General features: G+C 43.7%; 1 long non-coding RNA gene across 10 annotated transcripts in view; it reads right to left on the bottom strand.

Moving 5' to 3' along the window:
- The window catches only part of LOC147583057 (uncharacterized), a 219,472-nt gene that overhangs the window by 27,935 nt on the left and 175,909 nt on the right, over positions 1 to 15,628 (bottom strand). For 2 of the 10 annotated variants that reach the window (XR_015244909.1, XR_015244903.1), the window contains exons 7-8: positions 4,268 to 4,328; positions 3,919 to 3,964 (exon numbers count right to left, since the gene is read on the bottom strand). The exons of 3 other annotated variants lie outside the window; for them this stretch is intronic. This is a non-coding gene — a long non-coding RNA (uncharacterized LOC147583057). Of the gene's footprint in view, positions 1 to 262; positions 4,329 to 15,628 lie in introns of those variants that run through there. 5 more of the 10 variants (XR_015244908.1, XR_015244907.1, XR_015244901.1 and 2 more) reach the window with 4 other exon arrangements.

Genomic DNA, 15,628 nt, shown 5'->3' with positions numbered 1-15,628 from the left:
TCCTTTAACTTAATAAACTCACTACAAGGAATCTATCCTAAGGAAGTATTTTAGTATATTATTTAATATTAATATGTTATGTTAATATGTCATTATTATTAATACATATTAATATTATTGCATTACTTTACTATATTTTAATGAAAAATGTCCAAGATTCATACTTCAAAGGACGATTATTATAATGTAAAACTGGCTTTAAAAAAAAATGGAAGCTGACTAAACACTCTCAGATTGGAGAATATAACACACTGTTAAAAATGTTTTTAAGGCATTTTTAAGAAGCACTTGGAGAAAATGCTCGTTGAAGAAATGGGATATAGAAGGTCCTACACAGAATGATGCTAATTCTGTAAACACTGTGTGTGTGCAGGAAGATGCTGGAGGAGAATACAAATGTTAAGAGCTTTGGGTGATGAGATCAGGGATAATTTATATTTCTTCTTTATACTATTTCATATTTTAAAGGCGTTTTATTACAAACAAGTTAGAAAAAATAGAAAATACCATGTAACAATTTGGAAGAGATCCACTGCTTCAGAAACAGGTCTCGCACCAGTCAAGACCACCCACCGGTAAAATAATGACTGTGAGCTGGTGTTGAAGGTCTACACCTCCAGCTCCACAACCGTGCCCACCACCCTGCCCCTCCCCCGGTCTCCTGCACACCTGCCTGTCTGTGTGCACTCTGCTACGTCCAAATGCTGCCTCATCTTCCCTCAGCCCTGCTTTTCGTCTGGATGTTCCTCTGTGGTGAATGATACCACTTAATAACCTAAGCCACTGTCCTTACTCCCCCTTTGCCCTTTCCCACCTCACCAACCTCTCCCGCATCCCCTGCCGCAGGGGTCCTCGTCGTTTCTCCACTGGAGGGCTCCCACGAGGGCAGCTCTCTTTCCATCTGGTCTCCTGGCCTTGTCTGACCTGCCAGGCTCCCCTTCCCCCCAGTTCATTCTCTTCACTGCAGCTCCTGTGAGCTTTCCAAAGTGCGTCTGCCCACGTTACCCTCCCAGACAGAGACGTTCAGGCTAAGGTGGTGTGGCGTCTTAGAACCGTTGTCAGGGACTCCCTTCCGGCTTCACCTTCTCTTAACTGTTCCTCTCTCACACCCTCCACTGTAGCTCAGGCGCTGAGCCTCTGACCCAGCGTCTCACCACAATGCTTGCCTCCCTTGTCTGGCTAACTCCTAGCTAACAAGAGTCAATTCAGACATCCCTTTCATCAGGAGGCCTCACGGATGGCAGCTAGGTGTTACCAGGTCCCACGGCAGACTGATTTTACGCAACCGCGGCCCCCATCGCACACCGTGATCTCTATTTTTGTGCCTTTGCCTCCTCTCCCAGAATGTGAGGCCTCGCAAAGGAGGCCCTCAGTGTTTGTTGAATGAATTAATAAACGTTTCCACCATCTCAGACACAGTTACCTATTCTCATCTTGGGAAAGATCTCAACCCAAGATCTCATCAACTCCCTCGGCCAGCCACTCATCTACTTGATAATCTTGGCAACGGAAGTAGTCTTTCTTATCTATTCATCAGCCAACAAATTTATTATATACCTTATGTTCTTTAAAAAAATTTTTTTAATGTTTATTCTTGAGAGAGAGAGACACAGACAGAGACAGAGTGCGAGCAGGGAGTGGGAAGAGACAGAGGGAGACAGAATCTGAAGCAGGCTCCAGGCTCTGAGCTGTCAGCACAGAGCCTGACGCGGGGCCTGAACCCACGAACCATGAGATCATGACCTGAGCCGAAGTCGGACACTTAACCGACTGAGTCACCCAGGCACCCCAATATGCTTTTTTAAAAAAATTTTATTTATTCATTTTGAGAAAGAGAGAGGGAGTGCAAGTGGGAGAGGGGCAGCGAGAGAGGGAGACACAGAATCCGAAGGCACCTACAGGCTCTGAGCTGTCTGCCAGCACAGAGCCCGACGTGGGGCCTGAGCCTATGAACTGTGAGATCATGACCTGAGCCAAAGTCAGACGCTTAACCAACTGAGCCACCCAGGCGCCCCTATATACCTTACGTCCTGACAATATCTCTTTGGTTTTACGTGAATCCATTTGCTCCTGCCCAGCCTATCGTGGAAGTGTTACCAAAGTCCTCACACAAGACAGTCATCTAAAACACTGCAATTTACTGAAAAGCAAGGCAGTGTGCTGGGCCCCAGGGATCTAAAGATAAATCAGACTCCCACTACTCACAGACCATTAGCAAGAAATCCCTTAGACTTTTTCAGGCTAAAACTCTCAGCCACTTTATCTTTTGCTGGAAGAGTATACAACTTTTGTTGCTTGTGTATCTGCTCTTTATAATCACCCCAAATCTTTTTTTCAAATGTGACTCAAATTGGACACAATAACGAGTGTGACTAATGCAAGCCTTGTTTTCTTACCCTTTTATGTCATACTTCTGTTAATACAGCCAAGACTCATATGTCTATTTTTTTCCACAACAGACTTACAGTACTGACTTGAATTGACTTGATGGGCAGTGAGGACTACAGTTCTTTTTAAATGGTGTTTTTCTGTACTCAAGTAAACTACCTTCCATCTATCCCCACCAGATTTCTTCTGCTAATGGAGAACCATTTTCCAGTTTGTTACACTTGTTTTCAATTACATTTCTGGAGTCTGGATGATTTGTAGTCCTAATTTGGTAACGTACACAATGGAAAAGGAAAAAAAAAAAAGAAAAGAGATTTCATTATGTATGTGAAAAATCCTCCCCAACTGTTAACCATGAGTCTTAAAGTCTCTACAACGATACATGGTTAAATGTTTAGGGATCCTGCGGTATCTGTTTGGAGGTTCTGAGAATATTATCCATTCTCCTTACTTATTTAGTATCAGTCACATATTTTCTCCACTCCACCTTTCTTCCTTCCCTTTTTCAGGCTTTGCACCCCTACCTAGCAAACAGAGAATGACTTCTTTCTGACTCGGATGCCTCCTCTTTTAAATCATAGTGTTTACTAGGGAACTCAGGTATGGCAGAATCATGGTAAGGTCTGGCTCTGGGCTGTGTCCTTAACCTGGGGGCCCCAGATGAGCCCTACTGAGCTGCAAATGTCCTGAAATGTAGGCAACTTACTGTGAGTGTGCTAAGTGGGCTCATAGCTTCCATCATCATCTCAAAGGGGCCCAACACCCTGAAAAGGTTAAGTACCTCAGTTCTAAGGCACTCAGACACAATAAAGCAGTAAACCGAATAAGGAGCACCAGAATGACCGATTCAACTTTCTACTCTGCCATTTCCAAAGAGAAAGAGAAATTCTGCCACAATTCTACATTAAGCATCTTCTGCGTGAATGAAGACCGTAACTTCAAGGTGTGATTTGGGAAACCCAACGTACACGAAAAGATAAGAGGCGATAATCTAACACTTCGAGTGTTAATCACTTCAAATAGCTTTCTATTTTTAACAAAGTTCAGTAATACTTTCTTTGTCTCTTTTGATACCTTTAGTTTATCTGGTAATATTGCTTTAAAACCCAAACATCAGGAATCAAAAAGCTTCTCTGCACACAAATGTTACTAACCAAACACATATGCCTTTCACCAACTATTAGTAACTTTATTATTTTTGCCAGAACGTACTGTTATCTTCCATACGTGTGTTTTAAAGAACATCACGAAAACCCTTAATGTAAATATGTCAAAATCAACACTGCCTTTGGGACGATATGCTGCAAAAATCAATCTATCTTAACTCCTAACTTCTATTGTCGTCTGTAGGTTATACCATCTTTTAGAATTATCACCACATCCACAGTATTTTCTACAGGTAAATGTGAAATGTAGTATAAATGGGCCAGGAAAAGATGCTCTTTAAAGCTTTTCCTAGGACGAAAAGCCATTTAGAAATTTAGAAGCAAGAACCAGTGGAAATCGGAAACTGCTGTCATCCATACTCACCACTGAGCAGTGCACAGAGGATTCTGGAGCACGGGCTGGTCTTGTCCTGGAAACAAGCGATTGAATTCCGTCAGGAAAACAGGCAAGCAGAGACAGCAAATGGCAACACTACCTTTCTCCAACTCCTCTTATTTGCAGACACACACATTTTGGAATCTTCCAGGACTAACAATGAAAACCACACTAGGTTGTTTTCCCAATTCCTATGAAATGAGTCAGTAGGTCAAACAACTTATCCGCTTGGGAGAGAGAACAGTTCCTTAAACTGCACTCACTGTTTCCAGTAACTGTCTTTCCCTCTCTTCGCCCCCTGGATAAAAGGGTGGCCAGTAATCTACGGAGAGCTCACCGGGTTCTGAATGAGACACATCGCAGGCACTGCCAGAAGGTTAGTCTTCTTCCAGTTTCTCCTTGTGAGTATTGAGGAGGAAAAAAAAAATCCAGTTAGGAGTAAGACGTGGATGAAGTTTCTTCATTTAAAAAGAGCTGCCATAACTTTTTCTCTGTTGAGACCGTACATTTGTTTCTATCTTCTAAGAGGGCAGAACAGTACTTTACATATAGAAGAGCAGTAGCTGTAGCTCTAAAAGCCCCCCACAAACCGCTTCCTTCTGTAAAACGTCCTTTCCTCCTCAAAAGGACTAGTGTAACTCAGAAAAATAAAAATAAAAAAATCCAATGGTTATTCAGTTACTCCACATTCTGAAAAACGCTTCACAGGCTTCTGTGAATCCTGTGGTTCCATCCACTAAATCGTATAAAGCAGTAGCATTTAAGAGCTTGCTGGCAGCCTTCTGAATCCACAACTCAAGACCATGAACACTGGTTTAGCAAAAATCATCGGAATCTACCATCTACTCACCGGACAGAACATTTCTTCTAGTTAGTGACCTTCTGCATCGGAAACCACCAGCCACCGGCAACGAATCCATTAATTCTGAGAACTCACGCGTTTCAGGCAAAATACACAGACGTGTGTCTCTAAACACAGGTACGGAGATCTTCTGTGACAGTTCTTCGTGAAGAGACTGGAAATACTTTTGCTTTCTGTATCGAGAGTACTTTCTTTCTTTTTAAAGGGGAGGTTTCGTTTTGATCTTGAGAAATTTCTGATAAAACCACCAACTGAAAACCTGCCATTATGAGTGAGGGATTTCACAACGTTCATTCCAGAAAAACTGTGGCTATTCATTTCTGGAAGTGATTCACTGCGAAAGAATCGCTGTTGGCGGTGGAGGGAGCATTCATTTTTAGAAGGCAGCCTGCCCTCGGAGCAGCGAGCAGAACCCTCAGACACAGCAGCCACGTGCCTTGCTGACCCCACCGCAGCAACCTGAATCACCCTCCCTCTCGAGATGACGTGTACTGACCAATTTCCTCTTATGACTCCCTGGCTCTACAAAACCCCTTTGGTCTATCACACCCTGAATTAATCCTCTGCTCTGGTGGAAATGTGCAAATAAATCTGGGAGGGCTGCAGCCCTATTCTCCACCTGTCAACGCTCAGTCGCTGGCGAGAAACCAGCATATGGATACTCACTTCCTGTGAGTATTTCTAAAAGAGCTTATGATATTTCCTTCGGAAAAAAAAAAAAAAAGTGGGAGGCAAGCAACACAGGGACGAGAAGTAACTCCAACACGCAAAACTAAAAGCATGCAACGTGATCACTGTTTACCAGCCACGCCTAATTTTAATTTGGTTTCTCAACCCCTGTGTAATTAAGACAGCCAAGAGAACAGCATCAGGAGAAAGAAGGGGGGGGAAAAAAAAGACATTTCACAAATGCTTAGACCTTCAGTGCGCGTGACCAGAAAAGTAATTTTAAGATTCGAGCGAACCAATCCAGAGCTGGTTGGAGCATTAACCCTTCAAGGAGAGACAGAGTTATTTTCACTTGTCCCCAAATTTCGAATATGGAAATCTTCTCTCCTACTGGGCACTGAGACACGGAAGACCCCAGGCTCTGAGGGCCATCCCTAGGGTTTGTGGAAAGAGAGAAGTTTTTCAGATTTGTTGATGATGGGGGCAGAAAAATAGTTATTTGTAAGACCCCATGCATCACATTAACAGGATGGCCATGTGGCGTTCACACCAAAGCACCCTTTGAAAACTGGTCATGTAGGGCTAAAATACGACATTTTGTATTTCTCTTGGCTTCAGCCAAACATGATCATTTATGTCAGAGAGGAACAGAATTTCTTAACAACTGGGCAAATTAAAAAAAAACTGCTTTTATCCTAGAGAGTTCCAATGGTGACAGAGACCATTTTCTGATGGGACTAGTAGATACTGTGCTGAAAGAGGGGCTTTAAAAAAGTCTGTCCTCTGGGGCGCCTGGGTGGTTCAGTCAGTTGAGCATCCAACTTCGGTTCAGGTCATGATCTCGCAGTTCGTGAGTTCAAGCCCCGCGTCGGGCTCTGTGCTGACAGCTCAGAGCCTGGAGCCTGCTTCGAGTTCTGTGTCACCCTCTCTCTCTGTGCCTCCCCACTTCACACACTCTCTCTCTCTCTCAAATAAATAAATAAATAAATAAATAAATAAATAAATAAATGAATGAATAAATAAAATTAAAAAAAAAAAAAAAGCCTGTCCTTTATTTTCAGGTTGCTAATGTGCTTCTGTCTTGGGTGGAAGTGGTGGGGATGGGGCGGGGCTCCTGAAGGTATGAGGAGAAAAATACCAGCTTCCACTTAGTGCAAACTCAAGACTAAAGACCAATGAATGGACAGTTGTGACCCAGCACCTTCAGCCCGTGATTTCTGCCACTTTTATCCCGACTCTTCTTGGTTTTGAATACTCAAGGTAAACATGGAAAACACATGAGAAGATTTTTTAATAAAGCCATTGTGTTTTATGCTTTGGAAGCCAATGTTCACTAATGCAATATATTTTTATAATCTTTGCCAAACTGATACTTTATTTTATTTTAGTTTTTTTAAACGTTTTTAATTTATTTTTGAGAGAGAGAGAGTTGTGAGCGGGAAAGGGGCAGAAAGAGAGGGAGGCACAGGATCCCAAGCAGGCTCCAGGCTCTGAGCTGTCAGTGCTGAGCCTGACGTAGGGCTCAAACACCCAAGCCAGGAGATCATGACCTGGGCCGAAGTCAGATGCTCAACTGACTAAGCCACCCAAGTGCCCTTCAAACTGGTATTTTAAAAAGAACAGTAGGGAACCATTTGCATGATATGAATATAATCTTCAAATTGAGAACGAGTAAAAACAGCATCAATAATTGATGTTAAGAATTCTATCCAAAACGACAACACAACATAAGAGTCTATCCTCTGCCCTCACTCCTAAGACCTTATGAGCCTCCTCAACAGCAAGAGGAACAGGGGCGCCTGGGTGGCGCAGTCGGTTAAGCATCCGACTTCAGCCAGGTCACGATCTCGTGGTCCGTGAGTTCGAGCCCCGCGTCGGGCTCTGGGCTGATAGCTCAGAGCCTGGAGCCTGTTTCCGATTCTGTGTCTCCCTCTCTCTCTGCCCCTCCCCCGTTCATGCTCTGTCTCTCTCTGTCCCAAAAATAAATAAACGTTGAAAAAAAAAATTTTAAAACAGCAAGAGGAACATTCTGTATAATGTCAAAAGAAGAGGAACCCATTACAGGGAGAACAGTTTTAAGTATCTACAACTTCAAAAAATCCTATCAATACTAAGCTTGGTGAAGGGAGGAGCAATGATGGGACACTTAGGTGGCTCAGTCGGTTGAGCGTCCAACTTCGGCTCAGGTCATGATCTCGTGTGGTTTGTGAGTTCGAGCCCTGCATCGGGCTCTCTATAGTCACTGCAGAGCCTGCTTCAGATCCTCTGTCTCCCTCTCCCTCTGCTCTTCCCCTGCTCACGCTCTCTCTCTCTCAAAAATAAAAATAATAAAAAAAATTATTGAAAAAAATGGGGGGAAGGGGCACCTGGATGGCTGAATCGGGTAAGCATCCAACTTCAGCTCACGTCACGATCTCACGGTTCAGGAGTTCGAGCCCCACGTCAGGCTCTGTGCTGACAGGTTGGAGCCTGGAGCCTGCTTCGGATTCTGTGTCTCCCTCTCTCTCTGCCCCTCCTCTGCTTGTGCTCTGTCTCTCTCTCCAAAATAAATAAACATTAAAAAAGATTAAAAAAAAAGGGGGGGGAGGGGGACAACTGGGTGGCTCAGTCGGTTAAGCACCTAACTTCAGCTCAGGTCATGATCTCACGGTTCGTGGGTTGAAGCCCCGCATCAGGTTCTGTGCTGACAGCTCAGAGCTTGGAGCCTGCCTTGGATTCTGTGTCTCCCTCTCTCTCTGCCCCTCCCACACTTGCGCTCTCTCTCAAAAATAATAAACGTTAAAAAAAGCAGTGATTAGAGGCCTGACAACTACTCAAGTGTCAGAACAGGTTACTGTCCTCGCTCACTAAAACACCAGCTTCTCTCTCACACTGCGCCTTAGTCACACACATGCCCAGAGCTCTCAAAGCTTCTGTGCCTTGGTTCCCTTTTCAGACTGTGCTTCACAGGAATCTCTCTCTTAAGGCCTGGGTGGCCAATGCGGATGTTTTAAGAAGAGAAAGGAAAAGTAGAGCAACACAGAATAAAGACCATGAAATACAAAATACGTGCTTGGGGGGGAACAGCACACAGAACACGGACCCTCCAGCTGTGCTGCCCCCAAGAAGCTGCCGCCTGTCAGGACTCCTGTGTGCTGGGGGTGCTAAGGGGATTACTTCTCAGGGTGAGTATTTTGAACGTGACTGAACCACACAGACTACCCAGGTCTTGCTGCCATCTGGTGTGCTGCAGACATCATTCAGGTCCAAGTTTATAGATCAGTGTTCACTCTCCAGATCTCTGGGCCCACCATCCCCTGCCCCGCTCCTCCCAAACAAAATAAAACCCTGTGACAAATGTTTTTACGTTTAACCTGACTCCAAGTTTTCTTTTAAGTAGTGAAAAGGAGGGCACTCTTTAGTAGCACTTTTACAGAAAGGGAGTGGGGGGCGGCCTCGCATGGGGAGGGCACACAGAAGGCCTGTGTTTGAGCTGCGGCTCTTCCTCTGGCTATGCTTTGCTCTGGTTCGGGTCACCCGACCCCTTTCACCCAGTTTAATCATCAGTGGTAAAGGCAAAACGACATACAGGGCTGGCTTACACTACCACGAGCTGTACACATACCTACTCGCTGAATTCCCACCGCAACCCTGAATTCCATCACTATCCCCGGCCTACACACAAGGAAACTGAGCCTCTGGGCCTTTACAGACCTGGTCAGGGTCACACCATCAGTGGGTGGTGGGGCCAGGATTCAAGATTCAAAACCAGGGAGCCTGACCTTGGCCACTCTGCTCCGGAGCCTTCCACGGGGATGCCCACCAGTCACACCAGGCTGGGTGCGCGTGAAGTAAAATAGCACTCGGGAAACTGCCTTGTGCACTATTCCTTGAGGCAGATTTCTCATCAGGCCACATGCAAATATTTTCTCTACCGGATTTAAAGGAAATTAAGGACAACCAAGTACTGGTAACTCTAATACATTTGTTTTCATAAATTTGCAAACTACTTCTTTGCAAAATCTGTGATACTAAGTTTTAGAGGTAAAAGGTATTTAGACACTGTGTTTTCAATCAGTGTAGTTAAGGGAGGCTCACGGTTACAGGGTTAAAGTTTGAATCTCCACCCAGTCACTCCCTCAGTGGTGCTGTGTCACTGTGTCACAGCCCACAGGGGCTGTGGAGGCACGCGGAATTATGAGACACTTCTCAGGTATTCTTATCTGACTAACTGGCATCCATTCACTCATGTGATGCATGTGTTTGTAATACCAGTCGGTCCTAAGAACAAGCATCAGTTATAAACTTTCTTCTCACTATAAGTCCCTCAGGCTTTAAGAAGAAAAGAGAAAGATGAGGAAAAATCATCTTTCCATCATCATCATCATCATCATCACTATTAAAAACAAAAGCCTCCATTAAAGGTCTGCCGGTGAGGAACATACCCGAAGTTCTACCCAATTCTTTCTTTTCTCTTAAACCTGCTCATATACAGACTCTTGGATGTTAAACAAACTGTCTTTCCCACTTGCTTACTGAACATGGATGGCCCCACGAGTAAGAGAAGTTAGGGGACTCCTCCGCTTTGATGGCGAGTGAGGACTTGGCCATTTACTCTTCATGGAAAAAGAACTTTCCTATTCAGTGCCTTCAAGCTTTTCATGCTATATATTCCATCAAGTCTGGCCCTATTATATATTCACTTAGAACTTTTTGAGTGGTTCTGGGTCATGTTGGGTCACACCAAAATACCGGAAAATGCCCATTCCTAAAACAGAGACATTTATCGACAAGAAAAGTTAGGAAAAGGAAGAAATAAGACCACATGCTGGTGTCATTTCTACTTAATAGAGCAAAGATTCTCGGAAACTTACGTACGTTAGATTTATAAGCCGGCACTTTTTTCCCCCCAAAGATTTACTTGGCATGAAAAGTTACTTCCTGCACTATATAATCATAAAATCAAGTGTTATTTGCTCCTATCATAACCATTCACATACTTCCTGTCATAAAAACTTGAACTTGGCTGGAATATTAAATAAAACACACACACACACACACACACACACACACACACACACACACACACAAACCCTACAGGTAGGAAGTGACCATATGAATATATATTATAAAAGTTCACTTTCCAATCTAAGCAAGGGACGAATTATCCTTCAGCATTATGCTTTCATCATCTTGGGTGACTAGTCCCATTTATGGTCCACAGAATGAACTTTAAAAGTAACAAGAGCTTTATTCACTGAGCTTAATCAAAAGTTTTGTGGCAGCTTTAAGGATGTCTTTCAGGGCTACTGTGTGTGTAGTGGGCTGCAATGTATGCTTGGAGAGGTCACTGCCTGGAGTTAAAATAGTGAAGATTCAAAACCTTACACAGGATAGATGTGTACATGTTTAATGCATGGACACATTTTTCTTTGATGCCTGCATAGTTCTAAAAAAAACAAGCTTCTAACTTCCTGGGCTTCCGTGTGTCTAGAGGGAAAAGCAGAGACAGTTGTACACACACAATGATAGAAGAAAAGTGTGTACGAACAGATTTGTTTATAAAACAGGGCCCGGCAAAGTCTGTCTCTCGGTGCCACAGCAGGAGCCATCCAACAAAACAAACACACAAATGCAGAAGAATCTATGGGGACAATTCTTTCTGATGAAGGTACAACAGTTAGTGATTATAACTGGGCAGGAAATTACAACAATGTGGGCTGGTCTCAAACTGAGAATATGTCACAAAGTCCAGGTGCATATATTCACATATAGAGACAAAAACTGTTTCGATGCTCCTGCTTTGGCATTTTGGTCTCAAATTTACGTCTTCAGCACTGGCGTTTTCTCCTACTTTTAACCCTACCTATTTCCATCTGGATGGGGCGGTCCCTTTAAACTTGTTAGGAAGCAACAAAACCAAAACCAACAAATTCTACTTATTTTCATTTAATTAACTGTATGGCCATCCAGCCAAGTTTGCAAGCTCAGCCTCTGACTCCCCTCTTCACGGAGCCTGGTAAAAAAGCACCCATTTTCAATGACCACTGCCTTTTCCCTCCCCCTCCCTTTCCCACTGCCAATAAACATGGTGGACCTCTGTTCCTGGACAAGTACAGTGGCCTTTTTAATTGGTTCTCTTGACAATGAGCAACTATGTGATGGGAAAACACAGTTAAGGAGTAAGAAGATGGGGTTCTAGGTAGAGCTCTGCCAGATACAAACCATGTGATCCTGAGAAAGTTGTGTAATTTCCTTGGGCCTCACTGTTCCCACCTACAGCATGAAGGAAATGGTGATCAAATCATGTGGTCTAATCCATGACGTACAGGGTCGCCGAATATAGTCTTCCAAAATTTAGATTCCTCAGGTCACTGTAGACCTTAAAAATCTTTAGTGATTTTCCTAAAATTTCAGTTCTTCGGTCTGAATTAAACGTGAGAGTCTTACATAAACCGGAAGGCACCACACAAATGCAACACGAACCCTAACAGGGAACATTTCTCATTTTGACTTGCATGTGCTATGTAGTACCCAGGAGTTTTATATCCATGGGCTCGAATTTCCATGACCAGTCTGAAAGGCTGGTTTTATTACTCTACATTACATATCAAGAACTTGATTGAGGTTCTGTGATTAACTTACCCAGGGTTCTAGAACCTCGTTAAGTGCCAGGAAAGTGCATTCACACGTACGTGTGTTTGATTATCAAGCCCAATAAGCCGTACTGAGCGCTTTAGATGTAACATAATATGGAAGGGTCCGTGATTACTTCAGTAATCATTCTGGGTCTCTGTGGTGACCAGGCTGCACAAGGAAGCACATGTCATCATAACATGAAAACAATGACAAAAAAAGTGATCACTTAATGCTTAGTCCTCAACATCAGCATCTATTCTGGCTCACTCTTTGGTTGCTACGTATCACAGAACGCAAATGCAATGTGGTTCACTTGTGCTGAATAGCTGACGACGAAGGAAGTCAAAGTCAACAGAGGTGATTTCATGAGAGGGAGCCTCTTCAAGACCATGGTTCGTATATCCAAAGGCTAAGAGAGGCCCTTGGGAAACTTTGAACGCTTACACCAAAATCACTGTCTTTACGATTCTGTGGCAGAAGTCACCGTGCAGTTTTGTTCTAAGAAGTAACATATTGGCGCATCATATCCCAAGTTTCTTTTCTATAATGTAAGACAAATTTAGATTCCGCTTATTTTTAACTTTTCAAGACTTAGTCCTAATACCAATCTCTTAAAATAGCTTTTTCTCTTACTGTTTGTTTCAAATATCTGATTCAGTTTTAAGTTGACTCTCTTAAAGCAGTTTTCTGGTGCCAGTTCTCTTCAGATAATAAGGACCTTCTGAAATGGCAGGGATAGAAAAAGAAGAATGAAGGGATTATTGATGGGCAAATGGCAGTCAACAAAAAAAGGGAGAACTTCTCTGGGCCACAAAGGAAAAGTAACGTCCCAGTTTTCCTCTCACTTCAAGATTCTCAGACTCCCCTAGTCCAAGGCACCCATGAAGAAGCTACGCGCATCAGCTCCCTGCCCCGCTCCCCTCACTGCATCTATGGGGGCACAGGCGTGGCATCATATGTCAAGTCTGACTGTCTGTGTGAAGCTAGACTGCAGTCCAGTAAACTTAGTGTAAGTCCCAACTTTATAAGACTCACCCCCGTCCATTCCATCTTTACCCAGTTTCCCCCTGGAAGACACGAGTTTATATATAATCTGGAAGAATTCTGTCTTGTAAGAATTCACTTTAAAAAGGCCCCACTGTATCCAAATCCTTCCCAACAAAAAACTTGTATATATGCTCATATATAAAACTAAATGGTTTTGGGGGCCCCTGGGTGGCTCAGCTGGTTAAGCATCCAACTTGATTTCAGCTCAAGTCATGATATCATGGTTCACGGGTTTGAGCCTCGTGTCGAGCTCCGTTCTGACAGAGTGCAGAGCCTGCTTGGGATTCTCTCTCTCCCTCTCTCTCTGCCCCTCCCTCGCTTATGTGCTCTTTCTCTTTCTCAAAATAAACAAACACTAAAAAAAAGAAGAGATGGTGTATATATATACAATAGAATATCATTCAGCCATAAAAAAGAAGGAAATCTTAACACCTGGAACCACATGGATGGAGCTAGAGAGTATAACGCTAAGACTCTTTCAGAGAAAGACAAGTACCATATGATCTCACTCATATGTGGAATTTAAGAAACAAAACAAATAAGCAAAGGGGGGCGGTGGTAAAAAACAGACTCTTAACTATAGAGAAAAAATTGATGGTTACCAGAAGGGGGTGGTAGAGTGGGGGGAAACGGGGTGGGGATTAAAGAGTACACTTACCATGATGAGAAAAAATACAACTAAATGGTTGGGGTTCCTGCAAATATCCTTCAATCATAGGTTCGGCAAAGGGCTATTTTGAGAATGATTTAATGGGATTTATAATATAAAACCTCAAATGCATATTGACTTAACCAGGACGACTCTGGAAACAAATTGTGGTTGTTGTGCTTTTTCTAGTGACTATAATGTCCACTTCCAAGAAATCTAATAAAATAATGTGGTCTCCCATGCCAGAAAGAAACCCAAGAAGGTGTGCCCTCAGAAGACGGATTCTTAAGTTGGTAAACTGTGTCAGCAATCAGAACACTACCAGTGAGTTTCTCGCCTTGCAAAATTATTATCCTCTGTAGCGATCTTGGCCTATTCCTAAAGAGACACAGGTCTGTGACACTTTCAAATAGCTCCTTCCCTCTGAAAAGCAAAAGTCTTACTCTTCATTGCGAAAAATCGAGAGCCGGTGACTGACACATCATAGTAGAGATCCTTTCTCCTACGTGCAAAGGGTACAGAAGCTGAGTGATGCACAGTCAAAATTAATATGTAAGTATATCCGAGAGCCTTTCTGGAATCCAGCAGTCTGGAACCAGGGAACGGGGGTGAGCAGAAGTGGGATGGGAGGGAAGAGGTGGCAAGTCAACGGTTTTGGACCTCTGACTATGATTCCAAAGAGACATGTAACACAGGACTGGTTTTCCAAACAGGATTTTCTAGCACTGATCCAAAGGGTAGCATCAGGATGCTGCTGCAGAGTAGATTAGCGAAGGCCACTGATAAGGATATTCTGTCTTTTAAGACAAACCAGAAGCCCAAGATCAAGTAGACAACGCACAGCCGTGCTGCCGTTCCATCTGCAGTCCTCAGGAGCCGCGAAGCCCTTGCTTCAGGAGCTCAGGGTGGAATGCTTGTTTTGGAGAGCATCCAGCGGAGAGCATTTGGTTTCCTCCATTTAACCAGGTCACCCAGGCATGGAATGCACAGCTCTGCCAGACAGAGAGCGTTTTGGATGCCTGAGAAACAACAGCTTGTCCGGGCTACTGATGCGAAGAGAGGCCACGGTTTCCTTTTTCTCTGCCTTGAATGGCGGCCTTGACGTCACAACAGTGAGGAACCACTGGAGGGACAGATAACAAGGCACAAGCCAAGAGCGCCCTGCTCTGTCGTAGGGCTGCTTTAATCGCCTTCTGGTATCTCCTCTGGCCCCAGAGAGTCAACACGAGCAGAGGTGAAGGACTGGAGGTGAAAATAACGGCAGTCTCTGGGCTGATGAAACAGACTTCTGGCCACGCTAATCACCACCTTCAAGAAACCCACAGAACTACAGCTCCTGAACTGAACGTGTTTGGGACAGAGGACACTTCTCAAGGGAGCGTATGCAGGGATTCTGCTGATGGTTCAGCCATCTGGGCTTTTCCCTCAAGAGCTAAACTTCCTGTATTTCAAAACAGGGCTCTCCTAAGAGGGACTGGAGTGTTAAGTCCTATGAAATGCATGGAGCTTGTAAGAGCGGGCAGACAGTCTTTGCAATAGACTTGTCTTGTTTTCTGGGGTAAGAACACCCTTTTAGGGATTTTATCACTTAAGTTCAAGCAATTAAACATGCACATTAGTACCCAACTACAGGTGTTTGAACAAATGGTGAACACTGTTTCAGATGCTGCCAGGTTCAGCTCACCACTATTTAAAATGAGTGGTGTGGGTTAGTCCTCAGAGCAATTTGAAAAGCATAGTCTTTCCTGTTTCGACCTTACATCAAAATTATAAATTATATTTATCTAGGTGAGTGTCGGATCATTTATTTCCATTATAAATGCAATGCTAACTACAGACATACCAGGCAAAGT

The sequence above is a fragment of the Puma concolor genome, chromosome A2, assembly GCF_028749965.1.
Source record: "Puma concolor isolate L17-30 chromosome A2, mPumCon1.1.hap2, whole genome shotgun sequence".
Classification (NCBI taxonomy): domain Eukaryota; kingdom Metazoa; phylum Chordata; class Mammalia; order Carnivora; family Felidae; genus Puma; species Puma concolor.
Note: the sequence above shows the minus strand (reverse complement) of the source record. Positions and strands in the feature narration are given on the sequence as shown.